The sequence below is a fragment of the Hydra vulgaris genome, chromosome 11 (assembly GCF_038396675.1).
Source record: "Hydra vulgaris chromosome 11, alternate assembly HydraT2T_AEP".
NCBI lineage: Eukaryota > Metazoa > Cnidaria > Hydrozoa > Anthoathecata > Hydridae > Hydra > Hydra vulgaris.
Genome location: NC_088930.1, coordinates 51,697,219 through 51,707,367, shown reverse-complemented (window position 1 = coordinate 51,707,367; position 10,149 = coordinate 51,697,219). Strand labels below are relative to the sequence as shown.

Genomic DNA, 10,149 nt, shown 5'->3' with positions numbered 1-10,149 from the left:
AAATGCTCTCATGTTATATTTTGAAAAGGAGTGTAACGCAAACCAAAGAGCAAAGAATTTTGATCTTGGTTTGATTTTTTTTTGTCCAATCTCCTCTATAAACCATATTTAAAATTCATAGTGTAAATATTTAAGTACGTTGATGGACTTCAACACAATATTTTGGATATTCCTTTCCTTCATACGATTCGTAAGTCTTTCAATAAACTTGTTTAAAACATCGATTCGTAAGTCTTTCAATAAACTTGTTTAAAACATCGATTCGTAAGTCTTTCAATAAACTTGTTTAAAACATCGATTCGTAAGTCTTTCAATAAACTTGTTTAAAACATCGGTTCGTAAGTCTTTCAATAAACTTGTTTAAAACACCGATTCGTAAGTCTTTCAATAAACTTGTTTAAAACATCGCGTAGAAAATAATTATCTTCAAAATAATGCCTCAACAATTGATGCGCAACTTTTTTCGAAGTATTTTTCTCTGAGGAGTATATATGTAGACAAAATGATTTTCCTATTTTATTCAGTCGAACTATTTTTTCACATTAAAGATGAAAATTAAATTGTTAGTTTATGTCAGTACCTGAGGCTTTCTAAACTATTGATTAAGGCGTGTAGTTCTCGACAATACCTGTAGTTCTCGACAGACCTGTAGTTCTCGTACATCTCTGTACTGTAGTTCTCGACAGACCTGTAGTTCTCGACAGCAAAGTTATTGAAACAAATATATTCATCCAGAAACCAGATTGTTTCTCCACCGCAATTCAATGGTAATTCGGAATTAAGAGAAACTAGCGGTACTGGAACCCTTTCAAATGAAGTAGCTTTGGAAACAAGTTTTTGCATTTTTAGATAATAATCTCGACAGGGTTTTTAGAAAATGATGTCGAAAATTTCACTATCCTCCGTCTGCACAACCACAAAGCTAAGATGCTCAATAACAATCAGTGGCAAGTTTTATTAATGTATTTGCGGCGCCTTTGGCTGATGAAGAAAGTTGTCCCTTTATCCAACCAAGTGATAGATTGAGTCCGCATGCGCCAACCAGAACGTTTACATTGTTATCTAAAAAACTGTTGTGAATTTATAGTTGTTGTCATTGAAGACTCTAAGAAAAAAATTCTTTTTTTAAAATTCTAACTTTTGCGAAATACTTAAACCTAACTTTTGGACAAGTAAAAACAGAGCTTTGAGCAAACTTTCTAAAAACGCAGTTCGATTCGGTCCAGCTGAAGTCCAAATAAAGAAATTTAATTTTGATAGAAACAAATGCATTTAGCATGGAAACCGAACATGCTCTATATGCAATAGCGGCGTAAAATTTTTAGAGCGAAGATGTTTCTATAAAGAAAGTTTTGACTAGCAGTAACAGTATCGAAAACAGTCAAACTGATTAATCTCGAAAAGCAACTTTCTGGAATTACATCGAAATTAAGAATAACATCGAAATTGTAAATAAAGGAATAGTATCGAAAATCCGAAAAACAGAATAATCTCGAAATTGTGAAAAAAGGAATAATATCGAAAAGGGACTTTTCGGAATAATATCGAAAAAGAGAATACATCAAAGTTGTTAAAAATGGAATAGTATCGAAAATCCGAAAAGCAAAATAATCTCGAAATAGCTCAGAAGAGAATAATATTGAAAAGGGACTTACCGAATAATATCGAAGTTGTGAAAAAAGGAATAGTATTGAAAATTTTAAAAACGGAATTAGATCGAAATTGTGAAAAAAGGAACAATATCGAAAAGAGACTTTCCGGAATAATATCGAAATTGTGAAAAACGGAATAAAATCGAAAAGGGACTTTCCGGAATAATATTGAAAATGTGAAAAAAAGGAATGGATTAAAAAATTCCAAAAGCAGAATAAATAGAAAGGCCAGTTTTTTGCGGTTGTGAATTAAAGAGTAGTAATTATACAGTATAATTGTATAATTTATACAATATAAAATTAAAGTTCGATTAGTAGAACAAAAAACATTGAATGTTGTATTGTTGGCTATTTATAAAACAATTTAAAACAAGATGTATTGATTTATTTAAGGCTAATGTCAACAAACCATAAAAAGTTTAAAGGATAAAGTTATTTGTAAATATTCAAAACTATATGCCAACTAAGTCATCTGTTATATGTGCACAAAAGTTTCAAGAAGAAAGTACTTTAAAACAAGCCTTGTTTTAAAGTATTTTTTTCTTGAAATTTTATGATATAAAGCTTCTTTATTGGTACAAAACTCCTTGTTACAATTCAAGTAGAGCAGACTAAAAAACCCTGATTAATTAAGCAAGAAGAGCATGCTGAAAGATCTTTTTTAATAAAAGATTATAAGCAATACAAACTCTTCCTCCAATTGTCATGGAAAAATTACTATTACAAGTAGTCATCTGGTCATTCTGTTACAGAATGTTTAACATTGTAAATACTAAAAAAATATTGAGCACACAACTTTAAATACATTGCTGCTACGATATGTAGCTACCAAATGTTAAAAAGTAATTATATTTTATTTTACAAGATGCTATATAATAAAACTTTCATACTATAAGTTATTGAGGTTATTATACAAGTTGCTGAGAACCTATATGAAGTTTTTTTACAAGAGTTGTCTATTATCATTACATAATGTTTTGTAATAGTCATAAAAATGCCCTACATATTGTCGGGGATAGTGCAAATCCGCGTAACTAGCATTGGCTAATATATTTGGATGTTAATAATTTTAACAACAAATATCTATTGTTGACATTACAAAAAACATGAATAATGCTCTTTATACTAAAATGAAACCAAAATCTGTTAAAATAAATAAAAATTTGAACTTTAAACTTTTCCAGTAAAAAAAATGTACTGTAGATACACGGTATTATCCAATGCTAGTTACGCGGTTTTGCACTATCCTCGACGATATGTATGTTTGAACACTTTCTTACTTAATTACAAAATCCTGCAGAATCTTTTTGGTTTAGTTTTTGAAGAACTTAAAAAATAATAAAGTAGAAATCACAAAACACTAATATGTATGCATTATTTTAGTGCATACTTCCATGTAGTGTATACTTCCATGTTTAAAGCATACATTATAACATCATTAAAAATTATTTGGAAAAATTTTCCCTTGCTTTCTTTATCGAAAGCACATTCTGGTAATATTGACACAATATAATATGCAAAATCATTACTCCAAATTGGCCCAAAATGTTGCAAAATATCTGTTTAATATTTAATTAAATTTATTTACAGAAATATACAGAATTCTCTGAGCTTTGAACTAAAAAAACTTAAGTCTGAACTTTTCAAAAAGGGTATTCAATAGAAAATTGTTAAGAACATTCATTAAATAATAGGAACATTCCGTCGATAATAAAAACTGCCTCAGTTGTAAAAATTTATAGTAATTTATTGAGAAATAAAACCATAAAAACTGTGACTATCTTTTAAAATTACTAGCATGATTTTGCAATCATGCAAGTAATTTTAAAAGATTTAATAGATTGCTATCAGAAGATAAAAATAACTTTAAAAAAGTTTATTTTATGGATTTGTTGATTTACTTTAAACTATAAACGATAAGCGATAAACTGTCCAGACTTCCCCCATTTGAGTATACTTTGTTCAAAGATGATGTTACAGTTAAACAGGCAAGTATTTTAACTGCAGATTTATATAAAATCTCAAAACTTGCAAATAAAGTTCTGAATCAAGGAAAATTTAAATAAAATGATAAGAACCTAAATTTTAAACAGCTATATTGTGCATTGAGGATAAAAATCTAATACAAATCTGTGTGCTCCTTTGCAGTTGTGAAATATGACTTCTTATTTCAAGGTCTTTTGAGTTACGATTATAACTGTGTCGATAATTTAGGTCAGTATCAATAGATGAGTGGCATTAACTTTTGGTTACTTAAAAGATGTTTCGTTGTGAGTTACCAAATTTATATTTAAAGAATGACGATTTTAAATAAATTAACAATTTAATATATAAATTCAACAAATTTTTGACTACAGTTATCCTCTTTAAAAATTTACCTATAAGAAGTAGTAGAGTAGTCATCTTCCATATCACAGGTTAAAAGGAAAAAGTTCACAAACAGTTAGTAAATGTTAACAGATAAACAATATATTAACAATTTATGTTTGTAAATCTTTTTCAATTTTAGACTTTACTTTTAATGTTATTATCAATACTGATTTGTCATTCTGAACAGCTGCTCAGTTTGTTTTGAATTTATCTTGCGTAATAAAAACTTATTTTGTGCTGAGCATGATGACATAGATGAGAGTTAAGGACTGAAAAGAAAAGAGAAGGGGCAGTGACCACATACTCATTTTAAAAATAAAAGATAAACACCACGGGGATTCAATCCCAAAGCCATTCGCCTAGAACAAAAGGCATTAGATAATCGAGCTTCAATAAGTGTTTCGGAATAATAGTGCTAATAACACAAAAATATTCAGTAATAATACTAGGAGAGACTATTTTATAAAAATAGAAAAGAATTGGATTAACATATTGCGCTCTAAGCATTGTACTTTCGCTGAAAAAAAATAATATAAAACATGTAAGGTTACGGATAATAGTGAGGGTCACTGTGTACTTCGTGTGCACAAGCGTGTTAGGGCAAATTTTTGCTTTTAATTTGTTTTTAGGTTAAAACTAAGAAGAAAAATTTTTCACATTTGGGGCCAGGACCCATGGCGTCAAACTTAGTAGAGCCAGCAAAAAAAAAATTAGGAAACTAAATAAAAACCTATATAATCAGAAAGAGCTCGTCAAGCGGAACAAAAAATATGCAAAAACCATATGCTGAAAATGTTTCCTTCCCAAGTACAACATTTTATAGATTATATAAAACACAGACCCAGATTTTACAGACCAGCACAAAAAAGCTATAAAAATGGTTCTTTCATCCTAAATTGGCCATATATTTATGATTCATTTTGTTTGAAGAGTTGTTATTGATATGAGTTTTCTATTAAAAGCATTTAGATAATAAAAATATGTATAAAAAAATTTGAAAAATTTTTTAGTTTGATTTTTCGTGATACCCAGTGAAAAAGCGCACATGGGATACGCGTGGATTTTTTCCATATGTAACCCATGTGGGGATTATTATTTTGTCCCATGTGGGTTTCATATGGTAAATCCCACATGGATTCCATATGGTAAATCCCATATGGGATACGCGTGGGTTTTTACCATATGTAACCCATATGGGGATTATTATTTTGTCCCATGTGGGTTTCATATGGCAAATCCCATATGGGTTTTATGTGTTAAATCCTACATGGGATATAGGTGGAAAATACGACATGTTATAGATCTTAAATGCCACATATTTTAATCCAAATGGTATAAAAGTAGTCAATACTAGACAAATGAAAGTCCGAATGCTTCTATGATAATTTTTAAAATTCTTTTAATTTAAAAATTACTTAAATAGTAATTTCAAATTAATCATCGAAGCTTTCAGAGAGGCTTAACTTAATCTGGTATTTGGTACTTTATCCCATTTGGTATTCAAAATGTGTAGCATTTTTGATCTTTTACATGTGATGTTTTCCACCTATAACCTATGTGGGATTTACCTTAAACTGTTATGACGAAATTTTATAAAATTAAAAAACGTGTTGCAAAATGAATTTATTTTAAAATAAATGCTATTAATCAATACATCCAAAATGAATATTAAAATTATTTTTTCTTTTGCGATTTACACGCCGTTTTTTGTCGATTGAATTAATTAAATCGCATCGGCTTGCATAATACCAAGGTTTTTAGTATCTTCTAACTTTCTTCAAATTTAAAAAAAAAAAAAATATAAATACAAATATATATATAAACATAAATATATATATATATATATAAATATAAATATATATATATATATATATATATATATATATATATATATAGAGAGAGAGAGAGAGAGAGAGAGAGAGAGAGAGAGAGAGAGAGAGAGAGAGAGAGAGAGAGAGAGAGAGAGAGAGAGCAATTTTAATAAGGAACCTTATTAGTCGAGCAATTTTAATTATTAGCCAGGTTGACTACAATATTTCACAAATAATTATTTCCTAATTTATTACTTACAATGACTAACGTATTATGGGTAATTGAACACATATTATGCGTAATGACCTTGAACCCATGAGGAGAATCCTGAAAAAAAGTGATCAATTAGGATAAGTAGTTAAACAAAAAAACAAAAACAAAAATGTGAAAACCTACTTTTTCAATGATGTAGACGTTGGATGCAATAGCCACTGGATGCAAAAGTATCATTACTTTTTCGTCACACATACACGGCCTTCTATAGTAACAGGCCTAGACATCGCGCAAAATGCTGTAAAAACTGAAGGCCGATTAAACTTTCACTTTTACTTATATTGATATATTTTTATATTAGGTAGGGTGTAATGGCAGTCTATGTTTTCTAATAATAATCTCTAGTAAAGACGGAAATATAAAAAGAAAACCAAAAAATTGTTAAAAGATAATCATATTTTTCGTATTTCAAATTTCATTAAGAATATTTATGTACTATTAAATAGTATCAATAACAAGCAGAACCATATCAAAGTATATATCTATATATTAGAAAGATAACTGTATTTTTAATTTATTTTGCTATAAATGGTAACAATAAAAATCACCAACAATAAAAAACACCAACAAAAGTTGATTCAAGCAAAAAAAAAGTTTTATCAATATATCTCAACAGGGTAAATATTTACAAATCCAAACATATTGAGAGACATATAGGCTAATGAGAAAATAAAAAACATTACAAGTAAATAGCATAATAAATTACAAAACTAATTTTCACATAAATTATGATAGCTTTAGTATTTTGGAAGTGGTAATTAGTGAGTAATTCTATAGCAGAATATTAGAATATACTCTGCATTGTTTTTTTGTGATTTTATATTTATATTTAGCAGCAATGAACTGAAACTGAGTAACACAAAATGTTCTGCATAAAGGGTCAGTAGCACCTTGAAAAAAAAAAGCAAAATATTGACCATTAGAAAAGAGTATCAGAAGGAATTTCAAGTCCGCCTCTGTTTAGGCTATACAGATAACTTCCATATTTATAATAATAATTGGTAGAATTATCATAAATTTTTATTTCGCTTTTTTGCACATAGCCAGCTATGTAAACTATAGCCACTAATGTAGATTTATTAACTGAGCTTTCAAGATCATGTATATTATCCAGAAGTTCTTTTTCATCAGTAAAAATATCTCTAAAACATATGTCACAAGTATGACCATTGATACCATCAACAGGAATGTCAAGTTGTAATATCAATTTAGTATGTTGAATATTAATTTTTTCAATTACAGATTTAGCGTTTGTAAATTAAGTACCTCCAGATCCCTGTCGAAGCTTTTTCAAGTGGATCTGTTGAAAACCAACCTAATAAGACATACTTTGCTCCATTACTCAACAAAGTTTCTATGAGATCAATAAAGCCATAACATGAATGCGCTATTGCAATACTAGTATCTAGCGTAAGCTGTTTTACACGCTTACCTGTAGGTTTCATAAAATTTGACAGTTCAGCAATATCTCGTAGCAGTTGTAACTGTTGATCACCAACTGAGTGGATTTCTCCGCATAATTCATTTCTAAACCGAATGCCAGCACCAGGTGCTTTGACATTAACAACATTCGAAAAAAAATTATTTTTTTAATAAATACAGCAGTACCTTCAAATGCTTTATTTTCAATCTCTGGATGCGTTCTTAATGCAGTTAATGTTTCTTCGCAAAAAACAGACAAACAAAACTTTACAGATTGTCTTTCTATTGTTTTTCGATAAACTGATTTAGCTGTAAGTTTAGAGAGTTTAAAAAGACTATTGCACTCAGTTTTATAAAAAGTTTCTAAATCACTCCACTTAGCCAAAGCCAGTTCTTTATTGTTCAAAAATTGAAGTTCGCCAGTCTTTTTTGTCAACCAATTGTTTCGTATAGATTTTAAGAGATGCACATAATCATATAATAAATATATACCTGATGTTGATAACCATGGTTTACTATCAACTGTTTTAAACATTCCAAAAAATCTTTAATTTACACGGTTACCATCAGTAATTATTACTATTTTCAATATTATTTATCGTATCAACAATTTGTTGACATTGAGCAAACTGAAATTCAGAGGAAAAACTTGAAACAGGTTGAGCTCTACATATAAATTCTGGACCTCCAAAAACACATTTAATCATAAATGATAAAATTGTTTTAGCTAACTTTTCAGGGTAGTTTACTGCTTGACCAAACAAAGCACCTCTTTGGTAAAGTAATGAAGCTTTGACATAGACCTAATCAATTAGTAGTATGGAAGTTCTTTTCAATGGATTTAAATTCATAAAAATACTATTTATGAAACTTAGGTCCTCCATTGAGCTTATTTTTGAAGTCAATACACAAACAATCATATAAACTTCGTCGCATAGCAAAATACTCATATGCTCTACATATAATATCTGAAGTATATAAAACTTCACCAACATTAACTTTTCTCATAGCATTAAGGTGTTCGAATAGAATATTTGACTGAAGTGAACTTTCTTTATTTTTTAAAAATCTAACTGCTTCAAATAAAGATGATTTTGTTTTTATTAACTTTAATTTGTTTACAGCTAAAGATGAAATATTACAAGTTGTGCCATTATGGTTAGCTACAAATGAATAATCATTGATAATTACTAAAATAAATAATGGAACACCAAGTTTGTACATTTTGATTGTATGTGTAAACTTTTTTTATTAAGCTGGAAAATAATAACATCATTATTATCACTTAACAAAGATTGAATATCGTCAAATATAAGTTCATCCTCTTTTAGAAAATCATTTAACTTATCTGGTAAAATGCTTCGAAAACCGCTTGAAGTTACAGTTTTTCTAACTTTACTTGCTGGTGTGGCTAAACAACTAGGCGGAATATTTTTAAAAACAGATAGTGGGTTTAAAGGTCGTTGCTTCCCATATTTGCTTTCAAAAGGTGCTTCATTTGGCCAATGCAGTTGACATACTGCTGTATAGTCTGTAACAATAAAACCAGTTTTTGGGACAGCTTCACTACATCTTTTTCTCTCCTCTAGATTCTTCAGGAATTTATAAATTGATATTTTTGTTGTAGTTGAGTATTGATATTTTTGTTGTAGTTGCAATTGATATTGTAGTTGTAGTTGTATAAATTGATATTTTTGTTGTTGTTGAAATAGTTCGACTTGCAAAGAGATACACAGCATTTTAAAGGCATTATTAAGGCATTTTAATTATTAAAAAAACTTATCGACAATATTATTACCTTACAATGTCAACGCCTCGAACCTTACAACGTTATCGTCTTGAAGTTGCGCTATCTAATTTATAAACCAATCAAATTTTAAAGATTTATTAAAAAAGCGTGAACACAAACTTTCGCCTAATGTTAAAAGATGAAAATGTAAACACAGTATTAGAAATTGGCCTTCAGTTTAACAACTTTGTTGCGCGATGTCAAGGCCTGTTATTATAGAAAGCCGCGGTCACACATAATATAATATTCTGAAACTAATAAACAAACATCTAAATCTCTATAAGTAAATTTATTCTTTGATCATTACCTTCATATCCTATCTTATTATCATATCATAATCTATTATGGTATTATTTATATAACATATCACAACAATATCATTAAATTTGTGATGTTCAAATATCATATAAACATTCTCTAACATGTTCATATGATATTTGAATAAAGTTATTGAGTATATTATCTGCAAACAATTGACTGATGCAAGTTCAAATGCAAACAATTGACTGATGCAAGTTGTCAAAAACCAAGCATGCATGCATGGGACACTGCAGTGTCCCACAAAGAAATGCTGGTTTGAAAGTCAAATTTTCTTTATTAAAAAAAAATATTAAAATAGGGGGGAGATAGGGAGGTTTCTGTAACTTTTTTTAGGCTCCAAAACTTTTAACTTTATATATAATAAGGTTCATAAAACTTAAGGGACTTACGAAGTACATTGAGGAACAAAAACAGGTTATTTACATAAACTTTTCAATTTTTAATCTGGAGTACCACAGTGTAATTGGGAAAAAAGTCTCTGGGTCCAGTATTAAAAGTAATACAATCTAA

At 28.9% G+C, this 10,149-nt stretch overlaps 1 long non-coding RNA gene across 1 annotated transcript; it reads right to left on the bottom strand.

The window, feature by feature from the left end:
* Positions 1-5,630: 5,630 nt before the first annotated feature.
* Positions 5,631-9,599, bottom strand: LOC136086743 (uncharacterized). Its single transcript, XR_010641546.1, has 3 exons — positions 6,231-9,599; positions 6,093-6,161; positions 5,631-5,797 (listed from the first exon to the last, which is right to left on the bottom strand). It is a non-coding gene; the product is annotated as an uncharacterized LOC136086743 (long non-coding RNA).
* Positions 9,600-10,149: the final 550 nt, after the last annotated feature.